Source organism: Adiantum capillus-veneris, chromosome 30 (genome assembly GCF_014529385.1).
Source record: "Adiantum capillus-veneris isolate H3 chromosome 30, ASM1452938v2, whole genome shotgun sequence".
Classification (NCBI taxonomy): domain Eukaryota; kingdom Viridiplantae; phylum Streptophyta; class Polypodiopsida; order Polypodiales; family Pteridaceae; genus Adiantum; species Adiantum capillus-veneris.
Genome location: NC_140960.1, coordinates 107,654,096 through 107,681,715, shown reverse-complemented (window position 1 = coordinate 107,681,715; position 27,620 = coordinate 107,654,096). Strand labels below are relative to the sequence as shown.

At 41.8% G+C, this 27,620-nt stretch overlaps 1 pseudogene; it reads left to right on the top strand.

Moving 5' to 3' along the window:
- The first annotated feature begins 5,820 nt into the window (after nucleotides 1-5,820).
- On the top strand, nucleotides 5,821-6,681 carry LOC147418587 (homeobox-leucine zipper protein ROC1 pseudogene; annotated as a pseudogene).
- The last annotated feature ends 20,939 nt before the right edge of the window (nucleotides 6,682-27,620 follow it).

Sequence of the window (27,620 nt, the reverse complement as noted above, 5' to 3'; positions counted from 1 at the left end):
GCTATGTCTTGGTGCTACCATCACCGCCACAGGCACACTGTCTACTGTTGAGGCTTGTTTTGACTATTCAAGAGCTTATGGACCATGTTGCCATCGGCTACAATCGGATGAAAAGAAATCTAACCCTAATTTTGATGCAGGATTTAGGATGGAAGCCCTGTCATGTTTCGAGCTTGACTGATGTCAAGAATGCTTTTTCACTCTAAATTAACACTTTTTTAAACTTTGTTTAAGAAATCATTTGGTGATCCTGTTTGGAATTTGTCTGAAATGGATGGTATCTATTTTAAACCTGTCTTGGTGTCAATTTGAACTGTTTGACTTTGGTTTTAATACTAGTTTCAATGCTTGGTGATTTACTCCCAGGTGGATTACTGAGAAATGTTGTTTTGGTATTGTCTGAACCTTGGAACAATGCATATGTGATGTCTGAGGAGTATTTCATTGTATGCTTTAAACCCTAGGAATGACACTTACAAAATGTTTGGGGAGCATTTTGTTGTAAGTTGGAAAACCTTCGAACGATGCAGACGGGATGTCTAGGGAGCATTTGGTTCTATGCTTGAGCCTCCAAGCGATGCAGGCTATGATTTGGGGAGAATTTGGTTGTATCAATCCTCTAAACTCATGGCTTGACCTTTTTAGGTTATTTGTGGGGTGAGTGATGAGATAGTTGTTGAGTAGCTTCATACCCCAGACCACCGTTTCTCTCAGGGGCGTGCTCATCGGCATTGTTCGTTGTGTCTTGTAGCATGCATATATGAACATTTGTGTTGCATTGTGATGTGCCAACCACTGAATATTCCTAATTGAATGAGATTGCCTTGATATGTAATTTTAGTGCATCAAGATACCTATTAGAGATCAGTGCGGTCTGGGTGTGATGGCTAATTTTACTACACTAGAATATCAAGAGATCCGATTTGGAATGAGACTAGACTCCTTATTGGATAATATTTTTTTGGAAAGACAACGACCCAAGATATCAAGAGCTCAAATTTGGAATGAGAAAGTTGATTTTCTCTCGGAATGACCCTTGAAAATGTTTGAGCTAACCTGAGTTGTTTTGCAGATCTACTGTAATCGCGGAATATTACTAAGTCTTTCAAGAAGCGGGGATGTCACAAACTAATGACGTGTGAAGCCACCGAAAGAACATAACCAACCTGCATATCCTAGCGAAGGATCTTAAAACCTAGAAGAAGCAAAAGCAAAAGCTACAAAAGAAGAAGAAGAAGCGGCAAAAGAAGTTTTACTGTCTTGCAAAGTCTTGCTGACGAGTGGCTTATTTTTAAAGACGAGTTCCCACCAACTTACGGGATTCCATCCGATGGGGGCCCAAGTGACCTATAAATAATAAATAAAGCAAGAAAAATGCACACACATGCAATGACGTGCAACTATTGTACGGATCCCCTGCAACATGCACTGACACACAGACGTGGCAGCTTGTACGAGATTTTGTGCTTTATGCTAACCGTGTTGACATGGCACCTGTACATATTTTCATAATTTGTGATGGCTGATTTTCAGCACCAGCTTTTTGAGCCAGATGCTTTTAGAACTTGAAGCTTTTCATGTGACTGCTTTTCATAGACCAAGGGCCTTTAAATATGTGTAGAGGGCTCATACTCTAGTACTCTCTCGGGTGGAGGTGCAGAGAATAGAGTACCGGCATTGTACTGAGTTCAAGCAATATAAAGAAATACCGAAATGGGCACCATGGTTTGGGGCCATTTCTCTTTTTGAGTGGAACTCCACCACTTTGTGTCTCATGTGTCGTGCATCTCTTTTAGTTCAGTTGTTTTTGAAGCGTTTGAAGTTTGTATAGTGGTATCAAAGCTTCTGGGATGTGCTTTTCTGAAAGTTGATGAAAGTATCTTTGTGTGCCAGCCTCGAACTTATCAACCACTCATGCCAACCCTTACTCCATTACATGAGGCGCGCTTTATCGCTCTATCTTACATGGCATAAGCAATAAGGAATTCAAGATCACTTGCATGAAAAGGATAAAAAAATTAAAATTCGAGCAATTGTTTTTTGTTCTCAGAGGCATTGCCATGCAGTGGTGGATGTATATAACTACGAAGTCACACACTCCAAGGACTTGGCAAGCTTTCAAGAAAACTTTGTGCCCAAAGTTATATGCCTTAGACATCTTTCTTTGGAGTGCAGCTTCTGGTAGAGTGGGGTATCTTGAAATTCTTGCCATGAAAAGTCTAGTGGATTACAACTTGCAATCTTTGGACATCTCTTAGCAAGTGTTTGTTCTTGAACCAATATCCTTGGAGGTCCAATGTGATTGCTATGTCTTGGGGCTACCATCACCGCCACAAGAACATTGTTTATCAAGGCTTGTTTTGATTATTCAAGAGCTTATGGACCATGCTGCAATCGACTACAATTGGATGAAAAGAAATATAACCTTAATTTTGATGCAAGTTTAAAGACGAAAGCCCTGTCGACTTTCGAGCTCGACTGAATTAGCACTTTTTTGGATTTTGCTGAGAAATTGTTAGGTGATCCTTTTTAGAACTTGTTTGAAATGGAAGTATCTATTTTACTTGGTGCCGATTGAAACTCTTTGAGTCTAGTTCTAATACTAGTTTCAATGCTTGGTGATTTACTCCCGGGTGGAGTAGTGAGAAATGCTATTTTGGTATTGTTTGAACCTCAAAATGATGCAGACGGGATGTTTGGGGAGCATTTTGTTGTATGCTTGAAAACCTCAAAAAGACACAAACGGGATGTCTGGGGACCATTTTGTTCTATGTTGTAAAACCTTCAAACGATGCAGATCGGAATGTCTAGGAAGCGTTTGGTTGTATTCTTGAACCTCTAATTGAGGCAGGCTACACTCTGGGGAGCATTTGGTTGTATTAGTCCTTTTGACTCATGGCTCAGACCTTTCTAGGTTAGTTGTTGCAAGGTGGGTGACGAGGTAGTTGTTGAGTAGCTTCATACCGCAGACCGTTGTCTGTCTTAAGGACATGCTTAACGGGGCTGTTCTTTGTGTCTTGCTACATGCATGTGTGAGCCTTTGTGTTGCATTATGATGTGCCAACCATTGAATATTTCTAATTGGATGAGATTGCCTTTATGTAAATTTAGTGCATTAAGACACCTGTTGGAGATCAGTGCAAAGAAGTACATGGTAGAGAATCCCAAGCCTAAGTACCAGGCTAGATTGGTTGCTAAGGGTTTCAAGAAAAAGAAAGGTGTGGATTTGATGAGATTTTTCTCCAATGGTCAAGATGACTATGTTGCATCTTGTGCTTGGACTAGTAGTAGCGATTGATGTTATGGAATTGATATTTTATTATTTATTGCAGCTGACAGGTGGAAAAGACTTGACCGAGATAGGCTATTGCAAAAGGATATTATATTTTATGTACATGTTATTATTCAAGTGCTCTTTATGAGCTTTAGCCATTTATGTCCGGCCGGCCAGTTTGTACTCACATTTGACCATTCAAGAAATCTATAAAACAAATACGTGCAAGAGGGAAATGGTCACTCTTGCACGGGGGGAGATTGCACCCAGTGTCTGTGTATTTCTTCTCTCCTCTCCCCTCTTCTCTCTCGCCGTGCCGGCGTAGCACTCCGCTCTAGGAGGTGCGTCTGCACGTGCTCTCTCGTTCTATCACGCTCTCTTTCTCTCTCTGCTCGTGTACAACTTGGATTATGCGTTGTGTGATTCGAGGTATGCAGATTTGTTCGTTTCATGGCTTGTAGTATATTGTTTTTGCTATTTTGCAGGGCTCGCGACATTTCCGTTTGTAGCAGTGGTATCAGAGCATAGGCTACGCTCCAAGACTAAAGATTTTTGACAAATAGCAGCTAAGTGTTTTGTTTTCTTATGCTCGTAGGTTTTGTTAATTGCTTCAATTTATAATAATTATTAGTGTCAATTGTATGAGATAGATAGTGATCTTTAGAAATTGAAGAGAATCCTTTCTTTATTATCATGATATAGTAATTATTAGTATAATTATGTTAATTGAACATATTGATAGAATAGATTAAACATAATCTTATGCTCGGAATCTTATGGAAATATGCAATAACAAGAGAGGAATAGAATCTCTTTCATGATATCAAGGTTCGTTTACGACTCACAGTATAGGATAACAGGTGAGGAATGTTAGATTTTAATTGCCTGTTAGCTGATAAGAAATCCACGAGAGAATTTGACAAAGGGGAAAAAGGAAGAAGAATAGATTTATGAAGAGGAAGGTAGCCTGAGTTTCGATGAGCAAGAAGTAGAAGAAGAAGGAGAAGACCCAACGAGGAAGATGAAGCTGTAACAGATTTTTATTTATTTTTTCCGTCTCTCTCGCCCGTCATAAGGAGCAATCTCAAGGACTCATTGCATAGTAGGAAATTAGGAATCACCCCCAATTTAGTCTCTCAAATAATCCTCACATCAGGCTATTGAACCTTGCCAGACTCTCCACATCCTCCACAAATCATCAAGGCGAGTAGCACCAGGTGCGAGCACATAGAGCACGCATCTCTACCCTCGACCAACAGCGTTTGCATTTGCAGCATCGCTTCATCTCGGCCCATTGAGCAACCAGACGTCACGGTTGGCAAGTAAAATCCACCGCAGTCCCCTACCAATTTTGGTACTTTTCAATCATGCCAAATTGTCTGATCTGTAAAGCAACAGAAGCGGCAGCTGCTCCCTTGTGCGCGTAGCAGTTTTTTTGCATGGCAACACAGAGTGAACTCCAGCCGTCAAAGTGTGTGGGCACGGAAATGCTTTCCATTTCTCTCTCTCGGTACACTCCGCGTGAACAGTTATAGCTCTCTCTCTCTCTCTCTCTCTCTCTCTCTCTCTCTCTCTCTCTCTCTCTCTCTCTCTCTCTCTCTCTGGTCAACTAGCAACCGGTCTCTCTTTCCCTCTCATCGACTAGTTACCATGCAGCATGCAGCTGTGGTGCGTTAACGAGCAACTCTCATCACCTCACAGCCACACATAGGTGCATTCAAACTCTCTCTCTCTCTCTCTCTTGGTCGCATCCTTAGCCGGTAACCATTGCATTCTCTCTCTGTCTTGGTTGTTGGACACACCCGCACCCCACATTACTCTCTCCCTCCTCAGTTGCTGGATGCCAGGTTGCGCACCACCCAGCCGCCATGCAAACTCAAACTCTCTCTCACTCTCTCCCTACCACCCATTACTCCTGTGACAACTGAACCTTCTCTCTCTCTCACCCTCTTCCTGCCTGTCCAGTCGCCACCCTTTTTGCTTGGCCAACCACCAAACTGACACACACACACACACACCCAGTCTCAATATCTCTCTCTGTCCTCGCAGGTTCACCACCATACATCTGCCTCTCTCTCCGGTCGCAAACCACTCCCATGCAGTGGTTCTTTCATCCCCCGCCCCACTTCTCATCACTCGGTGGCCGCATGCAGTCTCCAACCACTCCATTGCGGCTGTGATCGTCTGCCAACCCACCCTTATCATCCCACTTCTCTCCCTCACTTGATGCAACCACCCGACACTCCTTTTCTCTCTCTCAACCAGTCAGCCGGATACATACGAACTCTTTTGTCTCCTTGTTAGCAACAAGGAATGGGCAACACCACCTTTGCTAGTTCCTACCATCGGAAAACAGACGAACTCCTTACAATATTGTTATCAGTGTGGCAGCAAGCCTTCCATGGCGTGCACTGATCAGTTATAAGATCGAGGCTGCTTAAGTACGTGTGACCACCAGAGACGTAGCACCAAGCCAGGGCACCTCAGATTTGCACGCCTCGTCCACTAGCAGCTAGTGCTCGTTCGACAGCTCCGAAAGTAAAACCATGGCTTGGACCACTCTCTATTACTGCAAAATGCATGTCTTGGCGCTCCAAGGGTTTCTTGTACATGCAGCAGCGTGCGCCCCAAAGCTCGATCTAAATTTTTCTTTGAGAAGCCCTTTGTTGTTGAGCTTGCTCTGGAAGAACTTTTACAAGTTGCCCAAGCTTCTGAATCCTTGTGGGTTCCTCATCCTTCCTATTCCACCACAGGTGATCCTCTCAAATGTATTGATCATGATGTTTATGTCCAGCGGTTCCCTTGCGGCAATTGGCCCTATGCTTATGGGGCTACACTCCGAGAGTACCTGCCACACTGGCCTTGTCATCATGAATTCTCCCTCCCTTGTTGAGACCCTATGGATGTGGGACGCTGGGCATAAACGTTCCCTTCCATTATCTCTCAAGTTCACACTGTTGAGATCCTTTCTACTAATGGCGCCATTCAATTGATGTACTCAGAATTTCAGCGGCCTACCCAATTGGTTCCCACTCGGGAAAACTACATCTTGAGATATTCTAAGCGCGTAGGCCATCTATGGGTTGTTGTAGACGCCTTGATCGATAGTCTACGTGGGAACCCGCCCACGATGCAGAAAGAGCCCTTCTGGCTGTGTTATTGAGGAGATGCCCAGTGGATATTCCAAGGTCACTTGGGTAGAGCATGTGGAAGCTGATTCTAGAGGGGCTCACAATTTGTACCAATCATTTGTTAACTGTGGTATGGGATTTGGTGCTCAACAGTGGCTATGTACATTGCAAAGGCAGTGTGAGAGAATTGCAAGTATCTTAGCAAATAATGTACCAACTGGAGATATGAATGGCCATGTGTGGAATACACTAGTCATAACAGCTTCACTTATTTAAGAATGTGTTCATTGACTAACAATTGAGTTATTTCTATAAGCACTCTGAAACCTATTGCTAACGATTTTGTGCAACTACTTCTTGCGTAATCAAAACAATACCGCTCACAAAAGAAAAATCTCATTCTTTCAGTAGTATCGGTCAGTGTTTTATTTAAATTGAATGATTTTTTGAAACTGGCTAAGCAAAACCAAGGGTGTTTGATGTTGACGCTTCTGCATTTTCCTACGATGTCCCACCTTTTCCCCTATTCTCTAAATTTACACCATGTCTCACAAAATATTGAACGACATTATTGGTTTGTCCAAGCTAATACATATTTTTTGTGAAATCATCTAAAATGCACCCACATTCACTACTCTATTCACTCCAAGTCCTTACCGGGACACGATACTTCATAAGAAGCTAATAATTAACATGCTATCATGTGTTTGCAATACTTTTATAGATATGTAGGTCGATTGATGTCACTCTTCCTATTGTAATTTTTCAACCGTTGTATAAGGCTCGCAACGCTAACAATTGACAGCTAGGTATTCTCATTTAGGACCTTCATTATTCCCCTTTTTGTAGTTAGACTCTCCCACTTTCAATCCTAACTTTTTATCCGTTTTACCATTATCAACTTTGACAATATTGATGTGCGATTTAATTATATTTTGGCACCTTGTCTTTTAGTAATACTTTGCAGATAATGTTCAACTACATTGCTACTCCCTCTGTCATACAAGATTGTGCCAAACTCCTACCTGTGTTTCCTGATACCATTCAAAGAGACAACACGGCTCTCTCGACACGCATACTCAAGGACACCCATTCCAAACCCTCTTGGTATGTACTCGCATACGTCATTCCTCTTTTCATATCTCAGCTCTCTGCATTATGTTCCACGCAGAATACTCGAACACTGCTAAGGTCCTGCCCTCTAAATGTATTGAAAGAAGATTTGTCTATAAGCTATGCAGCTACTCATGTGAGCTACAGTAGCTTCCTTGTTAGAATCAGAAAGTGTCACATACTTTGCCTCTGTGGTGGAAGTGGACATACAATTTTGGAGACATGATCTCCATGACACAATTGCTCCAACAAATAGAAAATTATATCTAGATGTGGATCTTATTTTATCCACACAACCTGCATAATCGGTATATCTGTAACCAACAATGGATGCATCACTATTCTCAAAGTGTAAGCGCTTGTCTATCGTACATTTCAAATATCTCAAGATATGCTTCAATGTTTCCGAGTGCTTTTTACCTGGATTTTCCATAAATGTATTAACCACTCCCAGTGCAAACGCAATATCTGGTCTCATGGCTACCACGACGTACATAAGACTGCCAATTACTAAAGAATATGCCCTCGTAGGTTTCTCAAGCTTGACTTTGAAAACCCTTTGGTTCTTTCATGTGGACATACTCATCAAGATCCTTGTGAAGGAAAGCCGTCTCCATGTTCATCTGGAGAAGTTCCATATTCTCAATTGCTACAAACGGAAATGCCGTGAGCCCTGCAAAATAGCAAAAACAATATACTACAAGCCATCAAACGAACAAATCTGCATACCTCGAATCACACAACACATAATCCAATTTGTACACGAGCAGAGAGAGAAAGAGAGCGTGATTGAATGAGAGAGCACGTGCAGGCGCACCTCCTAGAGCAGAGTGCTACGTCGGCACGGCGAGAGAGAAGAGGGGAGAGGAGAGAAGAAGTACACAAACACTGGGTGCAATCTCCCCCCGTGCAAGAGTGACCATTTCCCTCTTGCATGTATTTGTTTTATAGATTTCTTGAATGGTCAAATGTGAGTACAAACTGGCCGGCCGGACATAAATGGCCAAAGATCATAAAGAGCACTTGAATAATAACATGTACATAAAATATAATATCCTTTTGCAATAGCCTAGCTCGGTCAAGTCTTTTCCACCTGTTAGATGCAATAAATAATAAAATATCAATTCCATAACATACCTCTCCGTTGGAAAGCAACTGTCCTCAGTTGCGAAGATAAAAATCTGCACACAATACTTGTCAAAAACAAGGATTAGAAATCTGTATCAAATAGTAAAAGAAAAATCCATAAAATTAGACAACATTGCTTATGCCCGCCGTCATCCATATACTACCTATTCTAGTGTCCCATACCACTAGAATAAGCAGTATATGTCATACCCTGATGAATCAGGATATCATTGGTCACACTCATCATTCATTAATCAATTCTCATCAATCTGAAATCCAATTTCATAAATACTGTCATGATAGAAAAGCGTCGACATATACCAATTTCCAATCCAATATCAATTCCACAATATAAGTCCAAATCCAAATCACTTTCATTATGTACCCGGGTAACAAAATCATACCAGTTGCAGTGGTGGCCAGCCACTGTAGCATGATTTTGAGATCGGTGTTGCCTCATCCGGCAGGTCTTTACCAATAAAATGTGCTGCCTAAATCAGCGAATCTGCACTAATGTTGCCTAAATCGGCGGATCTGCATTCGATATTATTTAATAATCATAAATCTGAAGTTTATTAATGTGATGCCTAAATCGGCGGATCTGCACCAAGATGAGTATCTACACACTGCCTAGATCGGCGAATCTGTGTGTGCGTGACCAATGGACTAGGCAAGACATTAAAAAAAAAATATTTATTATATTGTTGACATCACAGTGCAATATATCAAAGTACTTACAAATTGTTGTGCACTATCCCAGAGCACTGTTATGTTGCTAGCTTGCATAGTGGGAGATCTTGGCATTACTCACACTCGAGTTTTGCATTGTGATATCCAAATTGCAATTTTGTTAGCAAAGAACCTGTGTTTCCCTCCAAGTTAAAACATATAGAAGTCCATTATCATGTGATACATGACATATTGGCTAGCAAGCACCTTGAGCTAGTCAAGGTTCATACAAATGACAACCCTGCAAATTCTCCCATGAAGAGTCTACCCTCAGAGCAGTTTGCACATTGCATGGAGATGATGGGTGTAGGGTGAAGCCACTTGGATGATTAGATGTACGATTTGTACATACATGTAGTCACTTGGGCCACGTTGACCTTCAAGTGGAAGATTGTTAGGGTTCAAGAAAATTTTTTGGATGTCAAAGGTGAGAGCAAAATAAGCAACGAAGACAAAAACTAGCTCATGATCCAGTGGGCACCTCGACTTCAATCTAGAATACCTGTAATGCCAAACATGTTGTTGGGCAAAAGAAAAAGTGGGACACCTCTATAGCTATATGGCCCAAGAGTGCTCAAACTTCAACCTTCGTACCAAAAAGTATACCCCAAAAACTGTTAGTAAACCCCAATCAAAAGGCCTATGCTCCCTTGGGAATTTACTAGCACATGCCCACCCAACGGACCATAGCACATAGAAGAACCTTGTCAAAGCACAGATTTCCAGCACACACCGACCAATGCATATGAAGACAAGGGCTTCCCCCTTGATAATTGAACATCACAAACCCACAATTTGAACAACTCCACAATTCATAGATACATGCCCTCCCAATTTGTCTGCACACAATTTTCCACTAGGCTACCATAGCCATAACCTTACAGAGAACTAGTCATAACCTGAAGAGGAAAACTCTAATTGGGGAACTTTAAATCTTGAGAGAAATATTAAAAAATGAATGGCAAGAAATTTGAAGATGACCAAAATTGAATCTACACACCACTACATGCAAAATTGACGCGAATGGAGAGTTGTACCGGCACGACTACACATAGAGATCAGGTGTGCAAGAATGGTAGGTGTGTACGAGATGTGTAAGAGTGGTCAAAGGATGCACTTTTCTCCCCAAAAAGGAGGTGGCCAATTTTATGATTTTTGGCCTTCCATAACTCCCATATATGATCTCCTATTTAAGCGGAGATCATAGATCTACAATCTACACATCGAGCTCTTTCCATAGATATGATACATGATATGCCTTTACCCGCTAGATTTTCAATTCCATTTTGGGGGGAAAATTTGAATTCAAATAACCTAGCCATTTTGTCTGTTTGAATTCAAAAGCTGTCCTTTGATTAATTTTTTAAAACTAAAGGTTGGAACTCTTTAAACTACCAAATAAAGAGGCCTTCCTAGACCCCATTCTCTTCCTAATGGAACCCCCATCCACCAACACATCAGGAAGGTACACCTTCCCAATGCTAATATATATCATAGGTAATTTGTAATCCACATCCACTAGAGCTACATCTCCACAATAAATTTGAGTCAAATCAATGAAACTATTTTCTCCCTTCTGCTTCTCCTCCTTATCTTTGGTTTGGTTTGACACTTTCCTGAAAAAAGTCTGACTGAAATCAGGGACTAACTTCAATAGTTGTCTCACCTTCAATGAAATTGGTGCTTACAATAAGACATCAAAAAGATCATTTGATAAACCCTTATCATCTGCATCCTTGGACCTAACTGCTCTCTCTTGAGAGTCCAAAATTTCAGGTTCTGAAGTCTTCCTACCTATGTTTTCCCATAGTACCTGCATTTTTCCTCCTTGCCATGAACTTGGAACTTCTTCAATTTTTTGATTTGATTGTATTTCTTTAAACACTCCTAGTTTGATTGCATCCTGGGCCTTCCAGTCAGTAAGTCCTTTAATATCCTTCTCTTGGTCTTCCTAAGTTTCCTTCAACTTTTCCTTTGATCTAATGATTGCTAAACTCTAAACCCCTCGGGGTTTCTCTAGCACTTCCTGAATTTTAATAATGCAGGACAATCACACCGAAAACAATGTAAAGTGTTACCTTCCCCTTCTCTGACTATTGGGTGGACTTTTTGAGGGTGGTGCTTAGAAATTTTTGAATCTCGTCATGCTCCACTTCCGAGATAATATCTTCCAAGAGTAGTGCATTAACTTGAGTAGGTGCTTTCATGCTGCCATAAATAGATGCACTAGCTCCTGAATTTGCAGGTGTATAATTCACTATTGGAATGCCTCTCTCATTTATGTGCTTACACCACAAGTCACATGCAGGTCGCTGCATGTTTCCCTGTTGGCAAATACTCCACGAGCGGACGCCAGCATAGCGAGAACAAAACCAGAAAATCTATGTCAGCCAAGGATGAAGCTTAACCCGTAGGTGCATGGAAACAAGGAGATGGATGTCACTCACCTTCTTGACCTTCTGAGACAATCTTTTCTAGGAAATTAAATCTAACGTTCTATGCACTAGTGAAAGCAACTCTACCTACGATGCTCATGCTATCCAAAACTAGACCAAATGCATTTGAAAAGTCACAAAACTCATAGAAAATGCTCCCCTCATAAAGAGATCATTACCCTATGGACTCTGATTTGATATCCTACCTCAAACCACCTCGTGCAACAATCACATATAAAGATAGGCAACAAAATGCAAGTCACCATTTTTTGATTTGTTTGGTCCTAATCCATAGCTCTATTTGCTGTGAACCCATAGGTACAAAGAAATCACCAAACGGACACACGATTTGCAAGGAAACTCGCCCAAAATCTCGTAGAGCTTGCTTTGCAACAACGACACCGGAATTGTATAAGCTTGACATTGAATTGAAGTCCTAGCTGTTTCTAACATATTGGCGGTGTCATTTTTTCAACGGAGGTTTTGTACAACATGTCTTCATAGGTGTCCCTTTCTTCTTTTTCCTTGTCTATTGGTGGAGGTGCTGCCTCTTCTGTTCTTTCTGGTGGTGAGGGTTTTGGTTGGGATGTAGAGGGTTTTGGACTTGGAGGAGGAGTAGAGGAGCCTGGTGGTGAAGGTGGTGGGGTTTTGTTTTTCGCTTGGTCACCTTCTTGACCCTTTTTAGCTGAGGCTTCGGCATTTCTTTCAGCTTCTTCTTCATGTCTTGTACCTCCTGCATTGTGAAGGGCTCTAAATTTTGTTGTTCAAGCACCTTTTCTAATTGTTCATATGCCCGAATGTAGTGATTGAATTGATCCTCTAGAGGTCTCAAGGATATTCCGCCAACTTCTGATGGGTCTGGTACCCAGTACTCCTCAAAGTCTCCTTTGAGTGCACGTTCTGCCTTGAATTTCTCAATCAACCTCAATCCGAGCGCCTTTTTGACAGTGTGTCTCTTTGGGCCTTATTTATTTGGTCACTTCCATTTTACCCTTCTTCTGTGGAGGTTCCTTAGGCTCTTCCTCTAGTACTGTCTCTAGCCTTCTCTGAAGTCGTGTGATGACTGGTGGGGCTACTACAATTATTGGTTCATCTTTTGTATCTTTCTTTAACTTGAACCACTCATTATGTGCTGGTGGATCAAGCCAATGTCCTCTTGCACCAATGGATTCATATGCAATCTTTGTCAGTGTTTCTCCCCCTCCAATGTACTTTGGCTTTTCTATGCCCATGCTGACAACTTGCTCATGCAGATATTGGGCGTAATTCACTTCTTTGGACATAATTCTCTTCAATGACCAAGTTATGGTAGTAGCCACTGCATTGGGAGGTTTTGCGTACTTTTGGGACCGCTTTCTACAAACATGGAAGTATTGGTTGTAGAGCTTGCATATCTTTTTAGCTCTTGGGTCCACCAGGTCTTCAAACGTCTAATTGGGCTTCTTTTTAGACTAGACCTTTACTTCGCCTCTTCTTTCTCTAACGGAGCTACCCTTATTGTGGAGGTCCAATGCATCTGCTATGGTTTGAGGGGTAATCAAAGTCTCTGTCTTCTATTCGTCCAAAGCAATAATCACTACCTTGCCATCTTTCTGGGTTGAGATGACTAGCTCGTAGACTCTCTGCATATCCACACTCGCTTGTGGTGCTGTGAAGAAATTGTAAAATTTGCTCTTTCCAGCTGGGTGAGGGTTTCTTCCTTGTTTTCATATTCCAACATTTCTCGTGGATTCATTGGGATATCCACTGTGTTTCCTCCCGGGTCTCTAAATGCACCTTGGTACATTGCCAATCCTTCCCTTTCTAGTATGGACTCATCTACCCAAGCCTGGGCTGGCTTTAGTGTCTCTTCTTGTAGAGTATAAGGCTCACTTGCTGCGATAATGTCCTCAAGGACATCCTCTTCTTCTTTGCGATGATTTACTGGCGTCCATTGATCCTGCGGGCTGTCCAAGTGCAAACGTTAGTGTTGTCTTAAAAAATCTTGCATTTGTCACTTTCTAGCTATCCAAATGACTTCAAAATTGAAACACAAGCTACTTAGGGCCTAGGGTGCAATGCATGTGGTCACAATTGCATTTTGGGTGCATATTTATGCTGTGAGACATCATATACATGTATAATGTCTAAGTGCTCATAACTTAGTGATATTCATATGTGCATACCTCTTATCATGTATATCATGGGTATATGTCTAAATTTCAATTTGGACAAGTTGTGACCATTAGAGCTCCCTATAGGCTCCGAAGCTGGATTTTGGCTTAGCTTTGAGCAAATGAGGCTCAAATGGGGTGAAACTAGGTAGATGCTCTCATAATCATGTGGTAAGGGCTTAGAGGGGATCAAGTTAGCCTCCATGTTCATTTTCAAGCTAGTGAGACATCGTACACGTATGATGTCTACTTTGCTCAAAATGGCTTAAACCTATAGTGTAGCTTGGCCTTAACATGTTAGAATCTGATTTGGGTTTCATCTCATGTGATTGGAGTCAATAATCAAGTATAGAGCTTTGGATTCCAAAATCTGGGTTTAGATGGGTATACAGATACAAAACTTGATGAGACTTGGGTTTTGGGCTAAGATTAATGGGGTACAAGCATTGGAAGTGAGAAATTTCCCCAGATTTATCATTTGGCCCTCTGTAGACATTATACACATATAATGTCTCTTTTGAGATTTTTGTCCCAGACTTCATTTGTAGCATCCCCAGGTGATTGGAAATCCTTTGATCATCTTAGATTTTGATTTGGAGATGAGTCATGTGTTTGGGGCCATAGAATGTTTCTTTTGCCAGGATTTTTTGATTTTGGGTTCCAAGTGGTTACAACCTTGCCCAAATTTGTCCAAATTGAATGCATGGCTTTTATATAATATGGTGAACATGCTTTTGATGAAAAATGTAGAGTTTGGCATCTGTGTAAGAGAGGAGACATTATACACGTATAATGTCTACTGATGCAAAACAACTTGAGACTCCATATGTAGGTTGTGTAAAGCTTGTGCATGATGTCCATTGTCTCTGATTTGAATTTGTGCTTGCGAATTGGTGTCAAAGAGCTTGAAGAGGTTTTTTCATAGAGAATACCGCCTTTTTGAGTGATTAAAGGTCAAAAGATGTCCAAAAGTGATGAAAATGTGTTTGGGAGCTCATAATGATGTGTATGAAGAGTTAGAGTTTCAAAAATCATAACAACCTGTCAATTCAAGACTTTTAGACATTATACGCGTATAATGTCTACTTTGCCATTTTTGGCTTAAACTTGTGGTAGAGGTAGCTCACGATGTGTGTATGGCTCTGATATGTGCAAACATGAAATTGGACTAGTGCCCATGAGTTCAAGGTCATAGAAACAGTTTATGCCACTTTGATTTGGAAATTGATGTGAGTGGTGATCAAAACATGACCAAAGTTTCCCAAACTTGGTGTAGAGGCTATATGTAATATGTATTGCAATTTTGGATGTTCCGAGTGTTGACAAAATTCCTCTATGACGAGTATAGACATTATACACGTATGATGTCTATTTTTGCAAAATAGATTTTTGAGCATAAGCACATGATGGTTAGGCTATTTTTGAGCATAACCACATGATGGTTAGGCTATATGATTGCATTGTGTAAAATTTCACTTGATTTGAAGCACTTTTGGTAAGTCCAAAGCCAAATTTATGGGACCAGGCTAAGAATTTGTGTTTTTTGGGTCTTGAGTACCCTAATTGGCTCCAAATCTTATGAAATTTTATGTGCTTCATATTTAGGGTATGCATAATGTGTTTGTGAAGTCAAGTGATGAGTGATCTCTGTGCAAAATCTAATGGTGAGACATCAAATGCGTATGACGTTTCCCTTGATAAAAAATGAGTTTGATGCCTTGGGATGTTTTGTGCTTGTGCCCTAGGCCCCACTAGCTAGTTTTCAACTTAAAAAGTCAGATATTTATCTTAGAAAGTCCCTGTTTGAAATTTCAATGTCCAAAAGGAATTTCTTCATTTGAGGACGTCTTCCCGCAAAGAATCTTCTTGAGCTCCATTTCCCATGCATGTGGATGCAGAAGGGAACCTTTCCATGGTTTTGATGTACTGTTTGAACTCACAGATATCCTTTTTGGTGATTTGTTGCTCAAACAACATCTTTGATGAGGAGATGATCGGCAATAATTTTTCTCTTACATGTTGGTTGTCGATGATTTGTCGATGATGCCTGTGAAGTTTGGTGGAAAACAGACACCTTGCTTGGCCGTGGGGACCAAATGACGCTTTGTGTGTCCGAATCCTAACTTGATGTTTTGGTCCACTTTTGATGATAGATCTGGGAGGATGTTACCTTGGCTTATAGACATGCTTGAGACATAACTTCTCATGAAGTTTTGCATCGTTTCAGTGATCCCTTCCCGATTGGCTTCTGTCATGCTCGAAGAGGTTAGGGTTTTTTTGGTTGACCTAAACCCGCATTGGAGGTCATAGAGGTGTTCTCCTAGGTTAGGGTTAACCTCTTGTCTGTTGGGGTGAAGCCCCATGTGGTCGGTTAGGCCAGGTACCCGCTCACTATACTTATTCATTATGTACATAATAGAATAAGGGTGATCACATGTAGAGAGTGAGTTTTAGCCCCTGCAAACACAAGGTCTCCTCCTCTCCTCTCTTCTCCATTGTTGCATACACTCACACATGCTCCCACATGTGCACTTCAGCTGGTATCAGAGCACAGGGATTGGGAGCACCATTGGAGCTCAGCAGGGAAGCAGGCGGAGAAGTAGCAAAAATTACAACACGTTTTTGTGGATCTGTGTTGGCCTACCAAAATGTATTCATTCAAACCAATCCTCATTAATCCTACTCGGTTTTTTGTCCTCTTCAAATTTGCAGAAGAAAGTTTTCTCAAAATCTTCACCAATTTTGAGATACGCCACTCGAACTGCCTGCACGTCTAGGATACACAGCTGCAAAATTTTACAGATTTATTTTGACCTGTAAAAACAACACATTTTAGGTCCCTTCCCTATGCAGCCCAACCGTTTTCACGCGTTTTCACGTGGTCTACAACTTTGCAGAAGGAAGTTTTTGCAAATTCTAAGCGGTTTGGAAGATATGGGATGATAGACTGCAGGGTATTCGGAAAATTGAAGATTATGTATGCCTATTGTGGTGATTTGCTACATTCGGAGAGCTCGGTCTGAGCTTGTCATTCTCTTGTTTTGTGCATTGATGTTTTGCTCTCAGTGAAAGGAGTGTGGGTTGAGATTTTGAACACATTTATGCACATACCTTGAGAACACTTTGTGGATGTATGCGTTCTTGTGGACTCTCAGGATTCGAGAGAGGCTTCATCACAGGTTATGTGCATTGCCTTATGCGATTGAGCATATTTCGAAAAGTGTGGTGCACGGATTTGCAAAGAGTTTTGCAAGAATTTTTGGCATGATTATGAGCTGAATTTTCAGCTAATTTGGATGCTCATTTTCTACACATTTGGTACATGCTTGATGCTCCTTTATTGCCATGTGGATACACATGATGTGCGCTTTTCGGCGGATGGTATTCTTCACCTTGCAATGGTATATATGGGCTGATTTTCAGATGTTTTGAGTATCAATTTGTGCCATATTTTGGTTGTTTTGTGTCCAAGTTTATGCTAGTATATGCCTCGCTTATAGAGTGTGGTTGATGCACTTTGTGTTACGGATTACATGATTGTTTTCCAAGTTCAGGGAGTTGAGACTTTGGGGCAGCTCATGTATGCTTGAGTGCGGATTTTTCGTATGATTTGCTCATGGTTTTGAGCACGTTTAGGGCATGTATGGTTATTATGGTTAGAGGGTTCATAATCACCGAGCAAAAAAGACCGAGCGAAGATAAATCCGAGCAAATTGATACAAGATCAACAATGGTGAAAGACATGCACATTACTTTCACTACCAAAAAACTTGACGTAATTGAGATTTTAAAACCATTATGAAAACTGAATACTCGAGAGACAAGCAATCTCTTCATACTTGAAAAATATATAATTCTATGCCATGTGGCATATCTCCTCTCAAAAATAGCCCACCAAAAATGTGGCACCTAGATTTTTCAAAAAAGTCAACAAAGAATTTAGCAGGTGCTTGTACAAGCAAGTAAAATTGATTGAGAGGTTAACATGTCTAGCTGTCATGGATTTGATTGTTGTCCTCTGGATTTGTGAATATGGCTGCTGACATGCATGAGATCGTAAGAAATATTTTAAGGGAGTAGTCCAAGACAATAGCAAAGTGGCAAGGTATTTTGATAAGAGGTAGTAAAAGGGTTGTGGCAAGCTAAAATTTACTAATTACAAAAAGAACCCAACTCGCTTAAGAATGCTGCAGCTTGTGCAGCATAGGCTTTTAAGCTACCTCTTAATTTTTCGAGATCTTCTAATTGAAAATTCAAGGATAAAATAAAGCTTGAAGAGGTGTCTTGTAAGGACATCCAAAAGGATGCTTTTGGAACCACTTTTTGTGAGGACAATTTCTTGCCTAATGAGTCTATCATCATCATTAAACACAAGCGATACAACCCAGAGACAAAGGCAAGCTCTTTTGCATAGAAAACGCCCAAGTCTCAGGTGTATTTGCCTACTAGATGCACAGATAAAGTCATGAAGCAACAATTTCTAGAAAGCTACTATATTGTGAGTGCTCTCATTGTTAAAAACACCCAAGGTACTAGGATATTGAGGCTTGCCTAACTCACATAATGGCCATTTAAAGCTTCCAAAGCCTGCCAGGATCCTTTCCAGTGGCACGTAAACAAGAGCAACATCACAGGAGCATAATCGTTTCTTCTACACACTGACGTCTGTGGCTACAATCCAATGCCCTAGGCCCTTGAATCATGGCAAAAAAAAATCCCTCACATTGCTTTCCATTACATTGCAGGTGTTGTTGTACTACTGTCATCCACTGCCAACACCTCAATATCATGGCGCCTCACCATTGTTTGGCCAAGAGGCATGCAATTGTATTATATGTCTGTGGTGACACTTTCTTTGCCTGATGCACCGTTTTCTTTGCATGTGGCATTGCATGCTAAAAGAGATCTCTGGTCTGCTTGGCATTTTTTTAAAGAAATGACCCTACTCGCATGACCCTACCCCTCCCTAGTCTTTTGTTGAAACCAGTCCGCGCCGGCGCGGACTGGTTTCAACAACAGAACAAGGAGGAGAAGGGTCGTGAGGGTCGGGGGAGTTTAATAAAGAACTTTGATATTCAAGCGGCGGCGTTCAGGAAAATTCGTTCGAGTTTTGGGGGTTGAAGAGTGTTTGGGGTTTGCGGACAGGCTACATTCGAGTACTGTTGACGCGCATGGCCACGTTGGGGGTTGACCTCATCAGATGCTTTGGACGCGGGTGTAAAATCAAATCTCCTGTGCTCGCTCCCTTTTCACCCTTCCCCTCCCTCGGGCCCCTGGCCTGTCTGTTCCCGTAGTGTGAGAACCCCCCCAGCCCCCTCCTCATCACCCTTGCAGGATGCGTAGACCCAGCAATGAAAGGGAGCTGCAGTTGTGCAACAGCCTACGTCAACTCCCCGTCAACTACTTGTTGCGCCTGCCGTGCTTGGCCCAGTAATCAGCAGCCAGCTCCTCTCTGCTTTGCTGGAGACGACCTTATGATAATTATAAAAACCTTGTTGAAACCGTTTCGCGCCAGTGCGGATTGGTTTCGACAGGTTTTAACCTTATTGCATGGTTTCCAATGCAAGCAAAGGTTGTGGCAAATTACCCTTAATGCATTGCTTGCCAATGCGAGCAGAAAAGGCTCAAAGAGGCTTGCCAATTGAAGAGGCTTCGACAGTAAGTTTTTTGCGTGCAAGGCTTCTAGACAAACTCTGTCAACAGTAAAGATCATGCGTCGTTTGTGAAAAAAGCACTCGAGATGGAGCTAAGTATGCACACTCTACACAGAGCTCAAAACAACAATATTGTCATGCGGATGATGATAAACAAGGATGCAGAATATGGTTGCTGCATCGATGATCACCCCAGCTATTCATCATCATCAATAATATATTTTCATCAATACACCCAATTCAATTAGTACCACGTGCTCACGTGGTATATAATTAATGTCTGCTACTGATAACTACAGCTTCCTTGTACATTAGAAGCTATATAACTACGTCCTCACTCCTAATTAATGCACTTGATTTAATTAATGCAATTGAGTATAGCGTCGTCATTAATGCTGGCCGGGATGATCAGTAGGCAGCAGCAACTGCAACACTTGAATCGGCAAGCACAATTCACCCAGTCGACATGATGAAGGCCTCTTTCCTAATGGAGGAGGTTGTTTTATTATGTAGAGAAGATCTAAATCAAGCTAGTCATCCGCTGTAAGATCATCAGATCCTCTAAAGAATCTTACAGTACTCCATCTAAGAGTGTTGAAATCCTCATGTTATATAACTTTGTTATGATATTGAGTGTGATTTTTCCTTAGTAACTCACCTATTTTGCCCCGAAACCTGTTCTACTATGCTAGTAGCTTGTATGCATTTATGTGTGTGTGTGTGTGTGTGCGCACCCCTGCCCGTGCAAAACTGCTTTTAGCATCTGATGGGGATTCTCTTGTACATAGTTAGATATAGCCCTGACTTTTTGAGAGAGAGAGAGAGAGAGAGAGAGAGAGAGAGAGAGAGAGAGAGAGAAAGAGAGAGAGAGCTAGCTTTCGTGTTGAAAACTACAAGCATTGTCCAACTATGAGTAGACCTTGTGTCTCATACTACGGGGATTTGCAGAGCATCTCACCGCATTTCTGACCTTGCAGAGCTATAATGGAGAGCAAGAGCACTCTGTGTAAGCTTGGGAGTCGATCAATATGGCGATGGACATGAGAGAGCTATAATCTTTAAATTGAGTGATGAAGGCACAATCTATTCATCAATGGTCAGCGACTCATCATAGTAATATGTACAACACACATGCTGCCTCTAGACTTGGGCATTTTGTTGTCTTTTAGTGGGATAATTTTGTGTATTAGGAGGGAGATACGGTCTTTGGAAATTGGTAAAGTACTTGTTGATATTGCTACACATACTTCACTCTTCCTCTTCCTCACTGAAGCTCAGTTCCCGAACCACGTACTAAACAACCTCTTGCATGTCACTCCTGAACCATGTACTAAATATCTCTCACATGTCGTTCCTCTTTTACACATGTCAATCTATGTTCTCCCCCCCCCCCCCCCTCTCTCTCTCTCTCTCTCTCTCTCTCTCTCTCTCTCTCTCTCTCTCTCTCTCTCTCTCTCTCTCTCTCTCTCTCTCTCTCTCTCTCTCTCTCTCTCGGTTGAAGATTGTCACGAAAGCTGTTGACGCTCTTATATGTTGTAGAGTCATGCCAAAACCAAAGATGCCCAAGATTGTCTCCCATGTCACTATTGTCAAAATTGTTTTTCCATTGAAACATTCATTATATATGTTTCTAGAAGTGCATGTTTCAAGTGCTCCATGATGTCTTAATGCTCCCTCCCTCCTGCGTCTCTCTCTCTCTCTCTCTCTCTCTCTCTCTCTCTCTCTCTCTCTCTCTCTTTCTCTCTCTCTCTCTCTCTCTCTCTCTCTCTCTCTCTCTCTCTCTCTCTCTCTCTCTCTCTCTCTCTCTCTCTCTCTCTCTCTCTCTCTCTCTCTGTGTAGACTTCTCTTTCAAATGTATGTTGCAACCATTAAATTCGCTCGACTTTTGGTTCGCTCGAAAACATTTGCTCGGTGTATGGTAAGACTCTTATGGTTAGATAGCCAAATACTACCGAAACTCTATTGGATTTTTCTTACGAGTTTATTTGTTTATGCGCATGGTTTGCAATAGTGTTTTGATTGCATTTGGTACTCAGTGGTTGCTTTAGCATAGTGTCTTGGCATCGCATTGTGAGAGTGTTTGCTCACCGGATTATGCCATTTGACATATATGTGGTAATCTCTTCAGGAGGGAGATTGTTGATGATAGTTTCATCAATTACCACATAGTGCTCTTGGATTAGAGCGGGGTTTTTGGCATCATTTGAGCAGTTTTGCTCACTTGTTTCGTTACATTTATTGCCATATTTGCTGATACTTCTCTTAGATAGCGTATGCCAGCTTATGTTGTATTTTGATAGTACTTGGTGTATGAGTTAGCCAGGCTTTGGCTACTGTCAGTTGATCGATTTGTGCTTGGTCTTGTCACAAGTTATTGCCATGGATTTGGCATGTACATCATTGTCAGGGTTTGTGCTTTTCCATACAAAATTTGATGGTTCAAAATTTGAGCATTGGAAAGCAGGTATGCATGATGCATTGATTCAGTTGGGCCAAGTGTTGGCACTACAAGGCATGGATGCTAGGCCAAAGTCTATGACTGACGATGAGTGGGAGGACTTGGATGAGCTTTCACGTTCGACGATCATATTACACCTTGGTGAGTCTGTCTATTGCATTGGTTTGGATGCATGTATAGCTAGAGAGTTATGGCAAATATTGTGCAATGCTTTTGGCACAAATGAGTCTAGAGAGATGCCTACAGTCAAAGGACGATCTCATAGACATAGAGATGTTGTGTGTTGGCATTGTGGTCATACAGGGCATGTACGTAGGTGTTGTTTTCGACGGATGAGACAACACAGGAGATAGCACAAGAGGGATGCTTTCACTTTGGATGATGTGGGAGTAGATGTAGCGTATGTGGCTATGCATGAAGGAGATGTCGACTTTGCTTCCATTTTTACTCTTAACTTTCTTATGTCGGTTTTTGACGACACATTACCTTCGCATTGGATACTAGATGTGAGTTCTAGATTTCATGTCATGCCGGGTAGTGAGTGGTTTAGCACATATGATAGTGGTATGCTTGGACATGTGTGTCTAGCTGATGGTTTAATGCATGACATAGTTGGTGCAGGGGATGTCCGACTATTGTTGTCGAGTGGTGTATCATACGTGTTGCAAGTTGTACGCCATGTGCCAGATTTGACACATAGCTTGATCTCTGTGAGTCTGTGCGCTCCTTGCCGCACTGTCGAAGCAAGGGACTTGCCAATACACCGTATGCGAGCCACAAACGGCTCCAAGCACACAACAAGCCTAAACTAGCAAGCTCAAGAAAACAAAGGGTGTGTCACTCACCGCTCTACGCTCGCCTTCGTGGTGGATTCCTCGCCGCGATGAAGAAGAAGCTGCAGTCGTGCCGCGCTCAACCGCTTCGCCGCCGTCGTGCCTTCGTAATGCTCGATCGCACACACACTCTCCCTCTCTCTCTCTCTCACACACACACACACACAAGGAGGTGAAGAAGAAGAAGATGGAGATGGAGCAAGAGCACTCTTCAATTGCACAAATGAGAGAATGAGTAAAAATTAGGTTTAGTTGGCTTTTATAGGAGCTCACCCCATTCACACTTGGGCGCCCATGCTTAACCAACTAATCCCTTGAATGTCCAAGTTAAAGTGCGCCTCTCATCGACGATCACTCTACCTTTCCCTATTGGACCGACAAGCCCGGTACCTGACTCTACCAAATACATAATACACGTCCGTCGTAGGTGATGGGGTGTCCGTGTGCCGTGAGGGTTAACATGCCCCCCTTCCTGATGTAGATTCCGTCCTCGGAAGCTATTGAGTTGAAGCTGGTTCGTCGAGGTGGAAGAGCATTTGAGATGAATGTCCTTAGCCTTCTTCAGTCACTGCAAAATCAAACAACATTGGCACAGTAATGGCATTCTCTTAAAAAGCATATGCAGTTTTAGGTAGACACATTGATTGGAAAAAGAATTTCAAACAATTTGATAGCAATGAACATTAAATTGCAATGTAATCAAATGCATAAATAGATGTAAAGGTAGAAAATTAAACAAGTCTGGGGTCGCTAATTTGACGGTCGAAAAGCACTAGAGATCGAATATTAATACCATGGGTAAGCTTCTTAATTTTCTGTGGTCAATTAAGTTGTTTAATCGCGAGAGCCAAGTATTCATGTTCGAGGGCTGACTAGAGGCTATATCTAGAAAACCTTGTAGTTAAGCTACCATAAAAGGAATTTCTCATGAAATCATCGCCTGACTGATTACTTTTTCTTTGACCCCCCAAAGTCTTTTCACATTGATTCAATTATGATGTGTGTGCTTATTTTGTATGCCTTGGGTTTTTTGCTTTTCAAGGAAAAGCGCCCACACTGGGAACCTCTAGGGCTCTAGTACCATAGGCGATACATGTGAGTGAAGTACCAAATCAAGCTGAGATTTCTCTTCCAGCTTAAAATTTTACATTGTGGCACTTTGATTTTTTGTTTGTTCATTTTCAGCATTTTAATTTTGTAACTTTGGGGGGTCATATAACACTGTTACCCTCCCCAGGCTCATCACATTAGTAAACTCCCTTTATAATACTTAAGCTAAAGGTCAATAGGGTTAAGCCCACTAGAAAGCCCTAGTACATTTCACACAATGCTGCGTAAATCGGATTAAGAACCTAAGTAACCATTGCTTATTAGGAAGGCATTCCCCATGGTATTAAGAGAAAATTTCTAATACCTAGCTTGGTCAAACTAGCTTAGTCGGACTGCTTGATTTTTAAACCTAGACAAGTGACTATGACAAAACATTACATTGAATTAAATGTTTGATACTAAGCAAATGCACTGAATATTATGCTACCAATCACAATCAAAGCAGACAATCATAGATGCAAAAAGATAACGGCAATGCTAATGGACAAGAAACACCTGTTTGTGTTGATGGTCGTGCTTGATTTGAAGGTTCCATGAAGGTCCAAATCCTATCAATAGCAACACGCTCCTGTACACACTAGGAAACAAAAGGAATACCTCCAGGAGGCACATCAGTGGGAAAAGAGAACTTCGCTAATCTCTCAACTCTAAAACAGAAACACTCTATCGTACTAATCTTACCTACCCTCCATCACTCAAGTGATGAGGATCAAAGGTGTTTTATGGCATAGGTTTCTGTTTCACTGTACCAAATGTGACATGTGTAGGTCTAAGTCAATGTTTTGACTTTTATGTGCATACTCGTTTGCTAATTTCTCTTGCTCTTTTTTTTTTGTTTTTTGTGAGTATAAAGCTTTATATGTACATTCCCTAATATTGGAGATATAGAGGTCAGGGAAAAAGGTTGAGAGGGAAACAAGTGAATAATGGATGTCCACAAACACTCCCCCCTTCCTTGGGTAGATCATACTGTTTGAAATGAGCTTGCCACCCTTTGAAACCAATTGTTCCAGTTGGTAATAGGTGAGGATTTTTGCCAGTAGTTTTCTATTACCCTAGGTGCCTTGTCAAGTTGCAACGGTGGTAAGGTACTCTCCCAGGATCGAACTTGAAGTGGTTCATTAGGTGATTCTTGAACACTGGGAGGTGTGGATTCTTTTGTAGCTTCATGGAGGTCCACTACTATAGATGGAGACTGTGTAGAAGCTTTTACCTCTATGGATGTATTACATGATGAGCTAGAATCTTCATGGGACTCCCCCCTTCCTGAGCTAGGTGGAACAAATCGTTCTTTCTTTGGTACCCAAACTAGCTCGGGAGCGGGTGTGTAGCATTCTGTGATTTTTTTCTTTCCATGATCATTGATTCGTTTTGGAGCTACGGGATTGGGCTCACTTGGGTCAGGTGATAGGTAAGAGCACAATCTACGTTTTGGCACCCAGATTTGATCATTTCCTTGATAGTAGCCTTGGGCTTCCAATAGTTGTTTAGGGATCCATCGCAACATTTTCTTACTTTTCTTGGAGCGAGTGGTACGTTTCTTACAAGGCTTCTGTTTTTTTGCACTAGCTATGGTCACTAAAGAAGCTTTAGGGACCCACTTGTATGTTTTTTTCGTGACATTAGGATGAGTCTTGTCGAAAGCGATATGCATTGCTTGTAGCATATTTAAGGGTATAGGCATTTCATCCCCCTCAGGTGTTACCCAGGTCGTCCCCCTATTTCCCCAAGTGTCTATGGTTGATGCTAGGTGGACCCAATCCACATTGCCTGATTCCGTCATACCCGGTAACACATCCATATAAGGAGAATCTTGGCCAATGTCTGTATCCTTCTTACAAGTGTAACAATATTGTAGTGGGGCCGAGTGAACTGTGGTGTCAGAGCGATGATCAATAATGGTTTTACTCCCTAAGGGGTGTACCTTACCAGTCACCAAATCCACTCTAAGGACAGAGTCTTGGAATTGCAAATAGACATGATTTTTAGACCAATCGTGAACCATTTGTGCTTCCCTCATGAATGGTCGTCCTAAAATCATTTCATATGACATAAGGTGTTTAGAGAAATCCATTACAATGAACGTATGTCGTACCTTGTGTCCTAGAACTTTGATCTTAAGATCCTTGAGCATCCCCATAGGTTTGGCTATGGTACCATTTGCCATCTTTACCACAATGTTAGTAACACTGAGGCGGGGTTTTCCCATGGATTCCCAACAGTCTTTTGTAACGATGCTAACTCCCGCACCACCATCAAGAATTCCCTTTATAGTTAATCCCTTGGTAGTGATGGGTAGGGTCGCATTAGACTCGTCGCCTTCAAAATACTGCCCTAATTCGTTAATGGGTACCTCGATCACAGACTCGTGTCCATCTAAGTCAAGTGATTGCACATGATTTTCCTCATCAATCATAATCGAGTCAGGCCTATTTGGTTGCGCAAACTGCGGTAATCCCGTTCGTAGCTCTCCGTTAAGGAATGCTCGAAGTGCAAGGAATAACTCAGGATCTCCATACAGCTTTGCTATGATCGTGGTTCGAACCTCAGAAGACATGAAGTCCACTAGTTTGGCAACATTCATTGGCGTTTTGCAGGGTGTAGGTCCTTGACTAGGAACTGGTGAGGATGGAATCTCATATTCCTCAATGGGATCAGGTATTCCTTCGTTAAACATCCTTTCCAACAAGAAGGGTGTATGCTCACTTTCTGATGTCCTGTCCTCACTCCCTTCTTGGATGATACTAGATATGGCTAACGGTCTATGGTTCATGTGGGGTGGATGAACTTGCGTGGGAAACACTGTGTCATGAATTTTGACCTGCATGGGTTCTGGTTCTAGTTTCCTTTGAGTCTCCTCCACTAAACCTCTTAGATGTTTCACCTGCTCAATCTCGTCTACAGGGTTTGGGTACGTCCCAATCTTCTTTTTACGATTCTTCCCTTTTTGCCCCTGCGGTTTATCTTGGGGGTCTTGGATTGGATTTGGAAACACTTGTGGTGTTTTCAGAGGCTCTTTATGGTTTTCTCTTATTCGGTTTTCATTTGGTTCCATGTTACGGTTTTCCTTGTCGGTCTTTCCCTTTGTGGTATTGGTTCTAGTCTCCATTGTCTCGACTGAATCTGAATCATCCTCGAGGTCATTCATATACACGGGGTCATCTCCTGTTCCTATGTTTGTTTTGGAACTTGGCTTTGAATTTTCCGTATTCTGCGACTTCTTCCTTCGTGTCTTCTTTTTCTTTGCTTGGATAACTGACGCGGTATCTCTCTCTTCGAGGATATGTCCTGGCCCTTGAAGCATGGACCGTGTAATCGCATAAGCGGGTGCGACGGGTGGTATTGGCGATGTCACACTAGCAATTTCGACCAAATTCAGGGGTGTGATTTTAGGCGCATTTGGGTTATAGGGGCATTGGGCAATCAAGTGATCTATGCCACAACGATTACATGTGAGTATTGGCATTGCAGACGTGCTCCCTTGATTCATTTGCATCTGTGCAGCATTCTTTTGCAGCCTAATAGGGCACTCCGCTACTCGATGTGGTCCACCACACTCGTAGCATTGAAGAGGTGGCCTCCTAGCCTGGGTGTTGATATTT